The 16,413-nt window shown below is 38.6% G+C and overlaps 1 protein-coding gene across 3 annotated transcripts in view; it reads right to left on the bottom strand.

Moving 5' to 3' along the window:
- The window catches only part of STX8 (syntaxin 8), a 238,348-nt gene that overhangs the window by 201,761 nt on the left and 20,174 nt on the right, over positions 1 to 16,413 (bottom strand). The window lies entirely within an intron of this gene.

Below are 16,413 nucleotides of genomic sequence, written 5' to 3'. Positions count from 1 at the left end.
TAAGGATAAAGAATAAGGATAAAGTTTCAGCGATAAAGATGTAAATGTAGTGAAACAAAATTATTGGCTGGCAGGAAGTAGAATTAAACACTCTCCAGGGTTTAAACTCTACAATGTTAGAATTTTTTTATAGTAGAATTTTCCAGCTGATATACAAAAATCCAAATTTGGCATTAAAAGACTGTTGTTTAAGGGTATCTACGGATAATGCAAATATACTCGAGACGCACAAAAGCCAATGACGGTCTATCCAGTCATCATGTCCACCTCAATAACCTGCTTTTATTGTATCAATTAATCTGATTATATCTAAAAACTCAACGAGATGGGCACTCGCCCTTTTAACTATGGAATCCTTTTCTTCTGGAGGCAGGGCTCGGGAATCTGCAAGGTCCCACAGATGATTTTTAGGCACCTGTATGAAGTTTGGTATGGAAATTATTGGACTAGAAAGAGTAGGATTAGAAATAGTACACCAAGAAGCAAATCTACTCACTCTACAAGAGCTACCTGAAGTCTCATTTCTTCCACGGTCTTCTCAACTTCCTCCCCAATGTGGATCTCTCCCTTTTTCTCATCTCCTTGAGCACTTAAGGTCCATACCACACAATTCAGCACTTAATTATGAACTATCATGCATTGTTCTTTGGATTTTCTTCTGCTAAGATCCGGGACACCAAGCGTTCACTAATGTTTATAAAGCACTTTACAAAGGCATAATAATATGCCTTCGTGTGTACGAGGTCAGACAATTAAGTTCGTAAACTCATCCTAGAAAAAAATGCTACATACCTCACTGCTGAATATCACTACGGCCACCTTTGAAGTCGTCCCCCTGGGACGCTATGCACCAACGCCAGTACCTAGTCCACCCTTCAAAGCAATTTTGAAACTCTTTTTCTGGAATAGCCATCAAAGCTGTCGTCGTATTACACTTGAGGTCCTGAATGTCATCAAAATGTCTGCCTTTCAATATTTCCTTTATCTTCAGGTAAAAAAAGAAGTCATTGGGAGCCAGGTCAGGTAGGTAAGGAGGGTGTTCCATTACAGTTATTTGTTTACTGGCTAAAAACTCCTTCGCAGACAGTGCCGTGTGAGCTGGTGCATTGTCGTGATACAAGAGCCATGAATTGTTGGCGAAAAGTTCAGGTCGTCTTTTTCACGCAGCCTTTTCAGCACTTCCAAATAGTAAACTTGGTTAACTGTTTGTCCAGCTGGTACAAATTCGTAATTAATAATCCCTTGATATCAAAAAAGATTAGGAACATCATTGCAACAAGTTCATGAAATTGTCAGACTTCATATTTATCTCTTTTGAATATCACAATATTTTGAGGAGTCGCCATTGTCTATTAGGTTGGTGCAAACGTAACTGCGGTTTTTGCAATTACTTTTACCTTTTAAACCACAATTACGTTTGCACCAACCTAATACATTTGACAAAAAAATGAAATGAAGTCAAAATTGAAATCCAGGGTTTTGGATACTAAACCTGCTGTTCCTTCCACAGAATACACGTTAAGTTAGGAATATGCTGCTGGAATGTATTGAAGTAGATAATACGTCTACTAGGCATAATGAACAGGAAGAAGGAAAAGAAGTATTCAAAGCCAGTATGAACAAATGAGGGCCCCTACAGGGAACCATGCATGGTAGGATACCAAAATTAAGAAAGAAAAGGCCTGAGAGACAAGCCCATAACAAAGGATGAGAACACTTGAGTTCTAGTTCTCTCTCTGCCATTTATTCACCATGGGCACCGTGATTTCTCTACGAATCAGTTTCCTCATTGGTAAACCAAAAATGTAAGCCGTTCTCTGCTTATCTCTGAAGATTATTACGAGGGTCAGATAAAATAATATACGAAAGTGCTCGGTAAATAGAGAAGAGATGGAGGGAAACATAGAAAACACTTTTGTTTTTAATGAACAAGAAAAATACTTTTTGCAGTTCCTTAAAAATTTCACTTATTAAAAAGTACAAGTTGGAAAGTTAAATAGGCTCTTTGAAAAATCAGCATAACTGACTTACAATACAGTGTGTATAGGTAACTCCTCTTTCTTCTTCCTGCTTATTCAGACAGGAATTTCCCTTTTTCAATTCCCAGATGATTTTTATAATTAAAAGTTAATGCATACAAGGGTAAGAAGTCTTTTTATTCTCCCTATCAAAAGTCACAACTATACCAGTGGTTAAGGACTGCAGTTCAAAATAAGATACCATATTCCCAACAAACCCTATAACCCCCACTGTCAGCTACGGTGTAGGGAAATGGGCTCTCACATATAATGCTGGAGGGAACTTAAAGCACTACAACTTCCAAGAAACAGATGTGCAGTACCTTTTAAATTGTGAACATCCATACCTTTTGTCCCAGGAACCCCATTTTGGAGGCTCAGAAATAGAAGCCACCTTCTCCATGGATATTTACTGCAGCATTGTTTGTCATGGCAAAAAAACTAAACTAAACAGCCCAATATCCATCAAATGGGGAGTGGTTAGAAAAATGATGGCATATTCATATTGTGGAACAATGTAGCTATTGAAAAGAATTTCCTTAGCGCTATTGATTTGGAGGAATGCCCAAACTTAAACGAAAAAGTAAATTACAGAGTACTATGTATAGAACAATTGTTTTCATTGAAAAAAAAGAGGAACGCATAAATGTATATTTACATTTATGTAAATATATTTGTAAATATTTGTATAAGCACAGATAAAGGTGGGGAGGAAGCCCTCCAAACAGTTCACACTGGTTACCTCAGGAGAATGGCAATGAAGGGAAAAGAAGGGACAGAGACTATTAAGCTTAGGGTTATACCTCAGTCTGGTTTGACTTGTTATAATGAGCATATATCATGTCAGTAATTTTGTTTTAAATCCAATAAAGATGAGTCATTTCCCCATACGGCAGGAGAACAGGGGAAGGAAAAATACTAAAGGTAGAAAGACCCAAAAAAGTAAAAGACAACTTAAGTGTAGATTACTAGAAAGAGGTCTTGAAAGCAAATCCTCTTTTCAAAATTAAAAATGGGAAAAAACTAAAACCAAGAAACACCAATACCAAACATCTTTTTCCAGGTGGAAAGAGCAATGGAAGAGAAAGATAGGAAAGGAAAAGGCAAGGAAAGAAGATGAAAGACAGAGAAGCAAAACTGAACAAACTGGAGATGGGGCAAACGTCTACAGAGTCACCGAGGAGAGGAAGTTTAGAAACGACAAATAGGTTTCCAGTTACACAGAAGAAGAGGGAGAAGATTAAGGGGAGAGCTGAAAGGTGAGGCAGGTCCTTTTCCAAGTTAGGCAGTACAAGCAATCTTAGCATTCTCTCCTCACTCTCAAGGGAGAAAAATGCTAACTTTTCAAAATCTAGAAACTGGAACAGTCTGAGTAACTTTCCCCTTCTACTGACTTACATCTCCATCTTGTGGTCTGTTCAGAGTATAGCTCTTAACGTGTGTGTGTGTGTGTGTGTGTGTGTGTGTGTACACACATGCATATATACATATGTATGCGCATGTGTGTAAGTGTAGATATATGTATACTGATACATAATATATGGTGATATATACATATATAATTGTGAATATACTTACATACATAAGCATGTATTATATACTTATGTCTAAGTATATATACATATTTATATACATATATGTGTAATGTGTATTATATAAAAATGCATGTATATAAATATATGTACTTACATATTTTTAAATTCAAGTAGACTACATAAACAGACAAACCGTAAGTGTATAGCCCAAAGATCATTCACAAAGTAAACGACCCCAGTTAATCACTACCCAGGGCAAGAAACAGCACTAGCAGAAACCGAGGGCCTCTCCTGTCCCCTTCTAGTCAAGACTTCCCCAAAAAGAATCACTTTCGTGATTTTATAAAGGCAGAAATAAGTTCTGCCTTTATAGGAATGGAATCATATAGGTGCACTCTTCTGTCTGGCTTACTTCGCTCAACAGGATGTTGGCGAGACTCAGCCAGAGTGAGGGGGTAGTTGTGGATCATTCCTTCTCATTTGCTCTGCAGTACCATTGTCTACTCGTAAACGTGCCCTAATGTATTTATCCACCACAGTGCACATGTTCTTTGGGTTGTTTTCCAGTGGGACTGTTAAGAATAACACTACCAGGAACAATCTTGTACATGTCTTTTGCACACTGCAGTTTTAGGAAGCACAAAAATTTTCCGAAGTGGTTGGTTGTACACCTGACAGTCCCATGAGGCATCTATGAGAATTCCAGTCACTCCACATCCTCGCCACAATCGACATGCCTGTCATTTTAATGGTAGCCCCTCTGGTAGGTGTAATGGAGCGGCATCACGGTTTTAGGTTGCAATTTCCTGATGACTAGTGAAGTCGAGCAACTCTTCATACGTTCATCAGCCACTGGATAGTCTCTTTGGTGCAGTCCAACTTCAAGTGTTCTTCCTATTTTTTCTAAGAGGTTGTCTTTTTTTTTCTTGGTATAGGGGTCCTTTATATACTCAAGAAACAACTCCTGAGTCAGATATAGGTACTGCAAATATAGATTCCCATTCTGTGGCTTGTCTTTCACTTTCTCTATGGTATCTTTTAATGAACAGAATTTCTTATTTTAATGAAATCCCACTGATCACGTGTCTCCTTCACATTTAGTGATTTTTCTGTCCTGTTTAAGAAATCTTTACCTATCCCAAGGTCATCAAGATATTCTCCTGTGTTTTCTTCTGAAAGCTTTCGTCTAACCTTTCACATTTAGACCTACAATGCTTTTGGAATTGATTTTTATGGAGAATGACAGCAGAGCCTAAGATTCATTTTTTTTCCATATTGCTATCCAGTTGACCTAACACTATTTATTGAAGAAACCACCTTTTCTCCACTGCACCGCAGTGTCACCTTTGTCATAAATCAAGCGACAATATGTGTGTGGGACTATTTCGGGACTCTATTTTGTTCCAGTGGTTTATTGGCCTATCCTTGTGCCAACACCCCAGTGCAGCTTAATGGTAAGTTTTAATAACTGATAATGTGAGTCCTTAAGCCTTTTGTTCTCCCAAATTGCCTTGACTCTCTTCTTGGCTCTGGGAATTGCCATATAAACCTCAGAATCAGCTTAAGTGACAAACAAAAACAAAACAAAAAACTGGCTGGGGACTCTAAATGGGTTTGCTCAGATCAATTTTGAGAGAACTGACATCTTTATGGTATTGAGTCTTCTAATCTCTAATTATGGCATATTCCTCTATTATGCGTTCCTTAATTTCTCTAAATAAGGTTTTATAGTTTCGAGTGCTGAGGTTAATGAATCTTGCATTTGACTTGTTCCTACATGGTTTATATTTTTTAATGCTATTATAAATAGTATCTTTAAATTTTTTTACTTGATATTTCTTTTTTGTCCAGCTTTCAAAACCTTGTGAGAGAAACTACCAGGTTGCTGCCCCTAACCCGTCTGTGCATAGACTACGCTTTAGTAACAATTCACATGGTAATAACTGGGTATCTTTGTTGACTTGGGCAGTGATGTGGGATTGCTATAACTAATATTTATTTAGATCTCAAGGTCTCTAGTTTCACTTGTTGGATCAATCACCCAAATGGATCTTTCTTTACAATTAGTATATTTGAAAGTCAGGCTGCTAACAGAGCTTCCTTTCCTATCCCATGGAGAGAAAGAGTCTGGACTAAATGACTACAGAGATCCCTTCCAGTGATAATCAGTCTTGTGAGTGTATACATAGCCAAAAAACTTCAAATAACTACTTTGTCAAGTTCGAAGACAGTTTCAAGATATTTAAGAGTACTAGTTTAAACATTCAACTTAATACTCTCTAAAATACACACTGTTAAGCAAAAAAAAGAGAAAGCACAGTAAAGAGGGCAAATTATACTATAATTCATGTTAAAAATAAAAAGTGGGAGAGGGACACTGGGATGTGAGTGCGCGTGTGTGTGTACCCTTGTATATGTCTAGAATCTCTCTGGAAGCACACATTACAAACTATTCAAAGTGGGTGCCTCTGGGAGGAAATGGGAAACTGCATGTCAGAAGTAGGAGAAAGCTCCAATTTTCATTCATCACTCTCTTGTACAATTTGAGTGTTCACGATGTGATATACTACTTCAAATTTACATTTAAAATTTTTTCAAAAACAAATATTCTATTCTATTAATTCCCATACACCACTGGACTATCCCAAAGTGTCAACAATTTAGCCTAACACTATCAACCAAACTGTCTCTTCCATAAAAGAAGTCACAAAAAAACTTTGTCATATGACATATTCAGTTTTCCATCCAGGAAAACACGGTTATGTACACGTTGCACAGCTAGTGTCAGACCAGTAGTCAACACAGAAAAAAGAAAATGTGCTAAGGCAACATATATTCCAGATCTTTCAGGTCAGCCCCCATTCCAAATACTCCTTGTTGTCATACTAAGTATCAGTCCATGCATCAGATTAACCTATTACATTTCTCCAGAACTGGAGACAAAGTCAGAAGCTATTACCCCCTAAAATGGAATTGAACATAATTACCGTGTTTCCCCCAAAATAACACCTAACCGGAAAATAAGCCGTAGCGTGATTTTTCAGGATGCTTGTAATATAAAATAAGCCCTTGTACATCTTTTGAAGCAAAAATTAATGTAAGATCCAGTCTTATTTTGGGGGAAATTCGGTAGGGCTTATTTTATATTACGAGCATCCTAAAAAATCATGCTAGGGCTAATTTTCCGGTGAGGTCTTATTTTCGGAAAAACACAGTAACATAAAATGCAAGAGATTATCTGTCTGAGAAGAAATCACCTCTATGAAACTGTATAAATGTGTCACTGTTAAAACTGTGTTGTACTTCAAAAGCACTCCTCCTAAGCCTCTTCAGGAAGACAGGTGGTGGGTGTAAATACCCCAGCTTCTTTAAAAAGTGAATTAGAGACTTAAAACAATTATCTAAGTTCCATTTGAAGCTAAATAAAATAACCCAGAAGGCCAGTGAGCTACCACTCCTCTGGGATTTCAGGAACAGAAGTAACAGGAGATGCAGGTGGGAAGAACCTTGAGTCTCTGATGTTAGAAGAAACTTCAAGATGATGAGAGCTGCCACTGCTAAGGGAATTACAGAAAAGAGCTGACACAGTTGCTAGAGATTGCCTACCCCAATCTTTATGTCTTTTCTCCCTTGTTTATCAGAATCTCAATTCTATTCAAGACTCCACTGCTCAGGGAACATGATCCCATCCTGGGTTTCAGTTCAGGGATATATGTAACCTGAATAAACCATGCCAATCATGGCAAGTCCATTCTTCCATGATTTTTGGTATAACATGGATGTGATGCAATCCTAGCCTATTTCTATTTTGAGCCAAAGTCTATCGGGAAGCTTGCAGGAGGTATTTCCTTTCTCTTAGAAAACAAATAACTAGAAATACTAATTCAAAATGATATAGATGGATACCTGCGTTTATTGTGGCATTATTTACAACAGTCAAGATATGGAAACAACCTACGTGTCCATCAATGGATGAATGAATAAAGAAGATGTGGTACATATATATAATGGAATACTACTCAGCCATAAAAAGAAAGAAATCTTGCCATTTGTGACATGTTGGACCTTGAGGGAATTATGCTCAGACAGAAAAAGACAAACACTATATGATTTCACTTATATGTGGAATCTAAAAAACAAAATCCAGAGATACAGAAAACAGAACTGTAGTTGCTAGAAGGCGGGGGGCAAAACAGGTGAGGGGGGGTCAAGATATATAAACTTCCCATTATAAAATAAATAAGTCATGGACATGTAACGTACAGCATAATGAGTATAGTCAGTAACACTGTAGTGTATACTTGAAAGTTGCCAAGAGAGTAAATCCTGAACGTTTTTATCACAAGAGAAATAAAATTATAACTTTGTATAATGATGGATGGTAACTAGACTTGTGGTGATCATTTCACAGTATATACAATTATGAAATCATTATGTTGTACACCAGAAACCAATATAATGTTATATATCAATTATACCTCAATTAAAAAGAAGAAAACAAGTAACTGGAAAAAATCAGCAGAAAAACTATTAATAACAATCAGAGAATTAAGAAAATGTTTATAACATTAAGAGCAGACATCAGATATCAACAGCTTCCATATAAATAATAATCAAAAAGCATGGTGGAATGAAAAACTAAATTTAAAACAACCAAAAACACAAACCACCCCTAAAAAATTAAACCAGAAATATATACAACTTATTTGAAGAATGAAAGGCCTGAAAGATGGCTTGAACAAAAGGAAAACATTTCATGTTCTTGGATAGGAAAATGCACCACTGTAAAGAAATTTCAAGATTTAAAATAATTCCAATTCAAAAACAACAGTTGTTTCTCCCTGGAAATAGATTAGCTGATTCTAGAGTTCACTAAATAAATAAATAAACTCTTAAAAAAGAAGTACGATAGAAAACTAAACCTATCATGTAATAAAACTATAACAAAGCCTCAAAAGTAATGGTACTAGCACAAGAAGACAGAGACCAATGGAACACATTACAAAGTCCAGAAATAGACTCAAACATATATGGAAATATACAAATAAATCTCACCATCTCAAAATTTGTGAAGAAAAGATGGACAACTCAGTGGGGTAAAAAAAAGTGTAGTCAGTCACAAAAATATGGTAGCCAAGTAGGAAAAAAGTTAGATTCATACTCTTCACCAAATTAACTTCCAAATGGATCAAATACTTAACAGTTAAAAAATAAAATCATAAAAAAAAAAAAAAAAAAAAAAAAATGAAATCATGAAAGCAAAAAAAACACAGGATAATTTCTTTATAACCTTGGTTCATGGTAATTATATATAACTACATAAAACTCTACTAAGAAATAACTAAGACTATCTTCATATATTGGAATGGGATACAAAATACATATTGAAATATATATTGGAATAGGATACAGATTGAAACAGGATACAAAAATTTAATAACACTGTCTTTAGGGAAGACGATATGGAAACAAGGCATTCACATAAATTGCTAAAACAAGTTTAAACCGGTTCTGTGAAATGTATAAGTGCATATACCCTTTGACCCAGCCATCCTACTTCTAAGAACAAATCTAGAGATAGACTTTCATACATATGGAATCCTTTATGTATAAGGGTATTCACATTTTTGTAATAGAAAAAATATATGTATTAAATATTTATATGTGTGTAATGTAATAGACTGGAAACAACATGCATAACTCTTAATGGGAGACTAGTTAAATAAATGATGGTATGTACATACAGTGAAATATTATAGTAAGGCTATAAAAACTAATGACAAAACCCTATGTGCTGGTTTGGGAAGATCTCCAAGATATCTTTAGATGACAAAAGAATACTATAGAATATTATGTATAATATGCTATCATTTGTATAAAAGATGGAGGGAAATAAGAAAATATATTCATACCTGCTAATACATACTTAAGAGAACCTTGGAAGGGTAGGCCAAAAATTAAGTGATATTTATGCCAAGGTATGAGGGACATAATAGGAGGGAGGCTTTTCCCTGAATATCGTTACATGCTTTTAAGATTTCTTAGCTATCTGAACATATTACTCGTGCAAAATATACCGTCCTTCCTCTCCTGCTGTTATTTGGAGTGTGTCTGAGAGGAGTCAGTGTGAAGAGAAAGATAACACTCTGAGAAAGGCAAAATGCACAGACAGTGAGAACCTGCATCCATAATGACATCACTGGGCTGTAGAATTAACCATCCTTCGCAATTCCCTAACTTGAAACTTTATATATGAAGCTATCTTTACTTATTTAAGCCATTTGGAGTAGGGTTATCTGTTACGTGCAGGTAAGGGCATCCTAACTGCTACACTAGTGTAATAGTGAAACCAGGCACCTACTTCGTTGGGTAGTGTGAGTAAGAACAATAAGCACCTCTTTTCCAGACCCTGTACGTGCTTTACTTAGTCCTCCTACTCTCACTGCTGCAGACACAATCTCCCCTTCTAATCTTCACTATACATACCCTTTTACATTTAATTTCTCGTGTTGGGTGGGGGTGGGGGGTTGTTTTTTGCTTATGTTCCCCCTACCTGACTAAACTCTTTCAGAATGTGCATTATGAAAGATGAACAAATATCACCAAGGTCACCTCTCGGTTCACCTCATATGCCTCTATTAATTCTTGATTCTAATCTTTGCTGACTAAGAGGGTGGCCAGACTGTACCAAAGTTACTTAAAATAATCAGTGAGGCGGAGACAAAACTATGTTTCACTAAGTCCCATTTTGTTCCCCTCTTCGTGAACACAGACTACATTTCCCAGCCTCCCTTGCAGTTAGGTTAAAGCCATGTGACTGGTTATGGCCAATGGGCTGTATGTATGGAAATTCCAGGCCACAGCATGTAAAAGAGGTGTGTGTTCTCCACACCCTCTCACTTCTCCTGTTATTGCGTGTTTTCCCGAAAATAAGACCTAGCCGGACAATCAGCTCTAATGCGTCTTTTGGAGCAAAAGCTTAATATAAGGCCCAGTCTTATATTATATTACACATGACCGGGTCTTATACTAAAATAAGACCGGGTCTTAAATTAATTTTTGCTCCAAAAGACGCATTAGAGGTGATTGTCCGGCTAGGTCTTATTTTCGGGAAAACACGGTACTAGTGAACATGTACACCTTGTATCAAAACAGCACAGCCATAGATGGAAACAATCTAAATCTATGAGTCACCTTTTGAAGGTTGCTATCCTAGAGCACCACCAGACATATGTGAGGCAGGCAAAAAAAAACAACAAAAAACTTTCATGGGATAAACTCCTGAGAGTCCCAGTTTTGTTCCATTACCAAGAGCCCAGCCTATCACATCTTGACTCGGTCAACCCTTCAATCAACAAAACTTACTGAGTGCCTACTACATACCCAAGTCTATGCTACATGTAATGAAAGATACAGAAAACAATGTAAAGATTTTTATTTACTGAGCAAATATCTATCAAGCACTGTGCTAGGCTTTGGCCCCTAGCTGATCAGCTCCCCACTGATACTGTCTAAGCACAATATGTAGCACTTTTCTGCTGAATTTACTAATTTGTTTGACTTTTTAATTCATGTCTGCCTCTCTCACTGAACTCAAATTCATAGCTCAAAGGCACAAACTATGTGTTTCTTGTTTTTGTGTGTGTGTTTCTGCTACCATCTTCCCAGTACTAGTGCTTGGTACATAATACCTAGGCACTCAATAAATATCTACTTAATGAAAGAAGGTTTCCATTTACCACAATATTTTTGCCTCCTGAACTATTTTTTATTAAGCTAGCAGGAAATCTTAATATTTTTGACTGTACTTAATATCATCACCTTGATTCACTAACCTTGGGCTCACCGAAATAGAGAGAAAAGCCAAGCTTTACTGATTTCAGCACATCCTTTACATGTCAGAAACCCCAGGAAGTTAGTGTATTTCTAGGACGTAAGTACGAGGGATAAATAACTCTGGCTTACCCATTGTCTCACATGAGCAGGCCAGTGATGCACGTGTATATTCCTTAGCAACTTCCTACTTCTAGAGGAGTGGGTTGGTCATGTGCTAATAACTTGAAGCAACATAAAGTATAAATCAATGATTCTTTAGGAAATCTCATTACCATCAGATAGAAATCATGCTTTTTAAAAACCAAACTTTAAATTGCAATAAAACATTGAATGATTTAAAATGGGGAAAGGGGAGTACTTTTGATACAATAATTAATGTAAATTTTTTTTTGCCCACCTTAGCTTCTAATACGGTGATATGAAATACAAATTAGAAGTATCACTCTTTTTTTAGCAGCTCAAAGACAAAATAAATATCTGAAATTAAATTTGAATGAAATGTTTACATTTCATTATCGTCTATTCTTTCAATTTTAGTAATTGGTCTGCTTGTTAATACACCATTCCTGACACATACCCACCATCTTAACCTCTAAATAACTTCCCATTTCCTATAATCCTCAGTATAGTTGGTTGTGTAAAGATTAAAGATTAGCCAATTAGCCACCCACTAGCACCTGCTTAATCACATCTTTGAAATGGTCACAGAGCAGTGGAGTATGCAGTGATTTTTTTTTTCTCTTTACAGACAAAGATTTAACAAATTGTGAGACTTAGCAATGCTCTCAAATATAGAGCCACAGGGTTTTCAATCAGAAGCTGTGTCATTGCTTTATAAGTCACGGCTTATGTTCTTCTAAGAGACATTGTTACACAGAGACTTCTTTAACAAGTTTCCAAATGCCCTAAATTAGTCAACCATTGCTTATTTAGACCAAAGTCTCACATCAAGGCTTTCTGCTTTAGAATAATGATCAGTAATCCGTAAGGTAAAACTAAGATTCCATCACATGACAGCTACACATTCAATGAATGTGATTGCCACATTAATGTCTGTCTAAAGGAAATGCTAATCCAAACTGAAGTCTGACAATACTCTTCTCTCCTTAATAAGGCCACATATGAGGAGGAAGAGAAAAGAGGAGCAAAGGGAGGGGCAGAAGCACTCCTGGGAATGAGGGATGGGGAAAAGACAGAGAGGAGACCACAGGTTTGGGTGGAAGTGAGAGAGGAGAAGGAGTACACAAAGGAAAACAGGAAAGAAAGAGGTAAGGGCTCCAGGTGGACAACGAATCAGCAGGTTCCATGTGAGTCCTGGTCAGATAAACTGATCTGTGGGATTGCTGCCAACTGTCACGGGGCTTTGACCCCAGCTCTCCAACAGTAAATGTGTTGTGACAATCTAGCATTAACAACAAATGTGCCATAGAGAGCACATCTACAGCAATGCTCTTTTTAAGAGCTAATAAGGCTTTTGGCCAATGGGTTTCTGTAAGTCATGACTTTACAGATGCCACCACCCCACTGTCCTCAAGTGACAAGGCAACCCATGTGGATATCAAGAATTACAAAAGCAACAAAAATGTTAAAGGGATCCAGAGATTCGAGAAAACGAAAATGTTGGAGAAGCCCAGAACTAGGAACTGACTAAGCAAGACGGAGGACATCTTTGAGTCACTGGAGATACCAGACTAACCGAGCGGCAGAGAAGGAAATGGGCTTTCTCCAAAAATTGAGCTGAAAGATCCCTGAGAGTTGGCATTAGAAATGACTAGGCAATCTGATAATCCGGAAGCAAGAGGGCAATGTTAAACTGAGCCAAACTGATCACTGTGTACAACTGAATTCAGATCTTCAGAAGGCCAAGTCCAAGCAGAAAAATTATTAGGTTATGAAAAGTTAGGAATGGAAGGGGAGGCCTCAAATTGTGGTGATTAGGTGTTTAAAAAAGGCAAAAATAACACTGACATAGGCAGGTGAGTAAAATCAAAGACCAGAAACTCTGATGCCAAATCTAACCTACTTCTAGCAACCTACTTTGACTTGAATTCATTCATTCACTCATCTATGAACTTAAACTGCATGCCTCCAGTAAGTCTACAATGGAGGACCCAGCTATCCTCCCTGATGAGCTGAGTCAACACTCTCTGGGAGACCATTTCACAGCCCTTGAACAGATTTCCCAGGGATTTCTCCACAGTATGAGAATGGTTCTATCCAGTATGCACTTTCTTATTGATCAGATTCTGCTGGAATGACTACAGGATCTGCATTTTTTGGACACTGATGGACCAACGTGTGTCCCCACAGAAATTCACATGTTGAAGTCCTAACTCCAATACCTCAAAACGTAACAATACTTGGAGATAGGTTCTTTAAAGAGGCAATTAAATGAAAATGAGGTTATTAGAATGGGCCCTAATCCATGACTAGCATCTTTATAAGAAGAGGGAATTTGCACCCAGACATATCCAGAGAAGTGACCATGTGAAGACACAGAAAGAAGACGGCCATCTATAAGCCACAGAAAGAGGGCGAGAGTAGATCTTTCCATCACAGCCCTCAGAAAGAACCAACCGTTCTGATGGCACCTTGATCTTGGCTTTCTGGCCTCCACAACTGTGAGAAAACACATTTCTATTGTTTAAGTACCTGCAGTCTGTGGTACTTTGTTACAGCAGCCCTAGCAAACTATTACAGGCAGGTATATGTAGATACATTCCCGTTAGGGTGGGTACAGTGGGTCTAAAGAAATCCTAGACCAAGAATTCACCTTCCAGGCCACCTCCCATTCTTTTTCCTCTTTTCACCTGCAATAATTTACTTTCTTCATGGTGATTAGTGACTAGTTTCTCACTCTTGGCCAGACTCCACACAACCTGGACTAGATCATCACTGTCTATGTTTTACCTTCTTCATCGCTCCGCAGGAGTCACTTCTACTCTACGATGCTTATATACTTTTAAACAGAATTCTTCTGGAAGCTTACTAGGAACTAGTCTAGACTTCTGTTCCTGAACAGAAGAGACACAATATATATGCTTCCCTCAGTGTCATCTTGAGAGCATGTGAATAAGCCTGGATGGTTTCCCGCGTTACTTCACACCCTCGGGACTTTAGTTACCCTTCCTTCAGTTTCTCCTCAGTCTGGTCTCTCTGTACCCACGCTACCCCAGCTGTTCACCTTTAGGCCCACCATGTGCACCAGCCTTAAACACAGGAGTACTCCAGGAGACAGTCCAATTGGTAGGACTGCAGAGGCCTCGGTGGGCCTCCACCCCAAACACCTCTGCCACCAACCTGCCTCCTTCTCTATCATTCTCCCAACAATTAATTTACTTGGGGCTCAAGGAGGCTTCTGCTAAAATCCCTCCAGAAGATAAGTCATTGCCAGTCGTGGATTTCATGGCAAGAATGAATGTGTGACTATTTACTAATAAGACAACAAGTGGCAAGCCAGGCACGGAGGAAGGGGGACACCGGACAAGATGTGGAAGGGGAGAAAGAGAGGGCAGAGGTCCAGGTGCAAAACGTGGAACCAGAGGCCAGGACGCTCTCGAGCACTCAGGGGATGGGACAGGAAGTTATAGGAGGTCTCCTGGAAACAAAGAAGGCAGCATGAACTCCCTCGACCCTGACAGTGGCACAATGCTCCAGGAATAACAGCTTATGTTTATAAAGGTTTTAGAGCTTACAAAGCCCTTCACATAAGTCACCTCATCTGGTCCAAACAACAACAAAAGAATTTTGAAGCCCAGATGACCGAGCGACTGGTAAGCAACAGAACTGAGTCTATATAACTCCTGGTCCAGCTTTGTACGGTGCAATGGTTCAGAGGTCACATCTGAAGACACACAGACCTAGAGGAAATCCAAACTCCGAGATGAATTAGTTCTAGAATCTGTGCTTGACAGATTACTTGACGATTCAAGTAATGGTCAAGTTACTTGACCATTCTGAGCCTCAGTTTCTCTTCTGTAAAATGGGATGTTATAAAGATCTCCTGAGCAAAGGCCCATGAAGAGCTTAGCATAGTGCCTGGCACATAGAAAACACACAGCACACGGAAGCCATTAGCTCTCATTGCTGGTACACTGTAACAGGGAGCAGTGGTTCTAACCTGCCACCTGTTCGAATCACCTGAGGAGTGTCCCCCAGCGTTGCTCCTACCCAGGCCTCTCACCAGACTAATTCAGACTCTGCAAGTATACAGTCGGACACTTGTATTTCTTTTCTCTCTTCTCTCTTTCTTCTTCTTTTTTTTATTTTTCATAAGCCTCGTGTCATTCTGATACAAAGTGCTGCAATTAAGAACAAATGATATAAAGCAGTATTTCTCAAACTTCAAGGTACATTTAAATCACCTGAGGATCTTGTTAAAATGCAGATTTGGATTCTGTAAGGCTGGGTGGGGTCTGAGATTCCGCATGCCTAACATGCTTTGGGATGATCCAGACACTGGCCGCACTTTAAATAGTGAGGATACCACAGGAGAAAAGAGGGGTGACAAACGAGAGGGGGCGAAAACAACCCCCACACCCCAAAGATCTAATGAATACATTGGCCCCTTCTGCGTCACTGAAGAGCAATAAGCAGGGCCTGACACGTAGTAGACTGAACGGTAACTATCATGATTGTCATAACGACCACCTCCACCACCACAAGGTACAAGTATTTAGATGTTTTCTCCCCCTCTGACCATCACCTCTCTACCTGCCCGCTACTCCCCCAAGAAACTTGCTCCCAGACCGGCTGACTCTGCCTTTCTTTAATTTCTGGACTAAAAAACCTCTTCCTTCAGTACAAAGGCCCTTCTTGACAGATGGTACTCTCTTTTCCCCCTGGATCCCCTTGTTCCTGTTTGACTTCACCAGCCCTGAATTCACCGCCTTCATCCACTCGCTCCACTCCCGTATCCATGGGACCGCTGACACCAAAAAACTGCCAGGCACGACACTGAATCCACGGCCCACTGCAGGCCTCAGCAGTGTTTACACATCCTGCCCAGGACACAGCTCCTCCCT

Source organism: Rhinolophus hipposideros (assembly GCF_964194185.1).
Source record: "Rhinolophus hipposideros genome assembly, chromosome: 20".
In the NCBI taxonomy this organism is placed as follows: Eukaryota; Metazoa; Chordata; class Mammalia; order Chiroptera; family Rhinolophidae; genus Rhinolophus; species Rhinolophus hipposideros.
The sequence above is the reverse complement of the archived record's forward strand: the minus strand, read 5'-3'. Positions and strand labels throughout refer to the sequence as shown.